The sequence below is a fragment of the Globicephala melas genome, chromosome 11, assembly GCF_963455315.2.
Source record: "Globicephala melas chromosome 11, mGloMel1.2, whole genome shotgun sequence".
In the NCBI taxonomy this organism is placed as follows: domain Eukaryota; kingdom Metazoa; phylum Chordata; class Mammalia; order Artiodactyla; family Delphinidae; genus Globicephala; species Globicephala melas.
Window position 1 is genome coordinate 99,404,296 of NC_083324.2, and position 1,829 is coordinate 99,406,124.

The window sequence follows — 1,829 nt, forward strand, 5'->3', positions numbered from 1 at the left end:
TTCCAACAGGTACAGGGGAAAGGGTGCTCAACATCACTGTCAGGAAATGCAAATTAAAACCACAATGAACTATCACCTCACACCTGTTAGAATGGCTATTAACAAAAGACAAGAGATAACAAGTGCTGGAGAGGGTGTGGAGAAAAGGGAACCCTCCCGCACTGCTGGTGGGAATGTAAATTGGTGTAGCCAATATGGAGAACAGTATGGAGGTTCCTCAAAAAATTTAAATAGAACTACCATATCATCTAGCAATTCTACTTCTCAGTATTTATCTTAAGGAAATAAAAACACTAACTGAAAAAGATATCTGCACCCCCATGTTCATTGCAGCATTATTTACAATAGCCAAGACATGGAAACAACCTAAGTGTCCATCAGTGAATTAATGTGTAAAGAAGATGTCATAAACAAACAAACATACAATGGAATATCATTCAGTCATAAAAAAGAAGAAACCCTGCCATTTGTAACAACATGGATGGACCCTGCGGGCATGCTAAGTGAAAGATGTCAGACAGAGAAAGACAAATACTGCATGATCTCTCTTATACGTGGAATCTAAAAAAAAAACAAAACAGCAAAGCCAAGTTCATAGCTACAAGGAACAGATTGGTGGTTGCTAGAGGTGAGGGAGGTGGGTAGTGTGTGGGGAGGAGAAAGGGGTAAAGAGATTCAAAAGGTGCATGTTTCCAGTATAAAATAACTAACTCCTGGGGATGTAATGTGCGGCATGGTGACTATAGTTAACAATACTGTATTGCATATGTGAAAGTTGCTAAGAGACTAGATCTTTAAAATTCTCATCACAAGGAAAAAAATAACTGTGGTGACGGATGTTAACGTGGTGATCATTTCATAACGTGCATATATCAAATCATTACGCTGTGTACCATAAGCTTATACAATGTTATATCTCAATGAAACTGGGGGAAAAAAGAAATTTTTATTGATCTTTTCCTTTTGGGTTAGTCTTTTTTGTGTCCTGTTGAAGAAATCCTTACCTGTCTCCTAAGGAGTTTTTAAAATCTGCACATGCCTATTAAGCCCTACTTTGTTTCTTTCTTTTCTTTTCTAAGTGAAAGCAGGTTTATTGAGAGAGATACCCATTCCATAGGCAGAATGTTGTCCGTCTAAGAAGGTGACAGCCGTCAAACCCTACTTTTCTGATGCTTTTTTTTTTCCCCCTTGGGTTTCCCAGTGTGGACCAGGAAACCTGCTTGACATCTTCTAAAAGAGCTGTAACGCTCTGATGCTTATTTGTGTCAGAAGCGAACTAGGCCTTTCACAGGTGTAATTTCTTATTTTGCGGGAAAACACTATGTTCCTCATCATTAGCCCAAACCCGGGCACGAACCATATGCTGGACCATTTCCACGGCCACCACACGTCCGGACAGGCTTCCTGCATTGGAGGGGACGGGCCTGGGTACAGCAGGGAGAGAGCCAGGCGGTACCCGTTCCCGGCCCCACCTGCATCCTGCAAGCGTGGGGCGCCGGTGGGAACAGGCGTGATGTCCTCGGGACACAGCCAAGCCAGAGACATCCTTGTGCAAACAGACTGAGGGTGGAGAAGAATCTGTTTACGCTGACCTGGAGCTCCAGGGGCCGCGTGGACTGGGAAAGGGGTGAAACCGCGGGTGACGAGTCAAACCCATTTCACCTGCCGCTGTTGCTGATCAAGGTCGCTTGAAGACTTGCGTGTTCTCCACGCAGCACGTAGCCTTAAAAAAAAAGATGTTGGCCTGAGTTGTTTTCCAGAATCTTGGAGTCACCTGTGTCTAGTTTGAGCTCAGCTGGTTAAGGCTGGATGGGACCACCGGCCCTCCA

General features: G+C 44.0%; 1 non-coding gene across 1 annotated transcript; it reads right to left on the reverse strand.

Annotated features, from left to right (window-relative positions):
• Positions 1-1,188: 1,188 nt before the first annotated feature.
• LOC115866245 (U7 small nuclear RNA) lies at positions 1,189-1,250 on the reverse strand. Its single transcript, XR_004044606.1, has one exon. It is a non-coding gene; the product is annotated as a U7 small nuclear RNA (small nuclear RNA).
• Between the last annotated feature and the right edge of the window lie 579 nt (positions 1,251-1,829).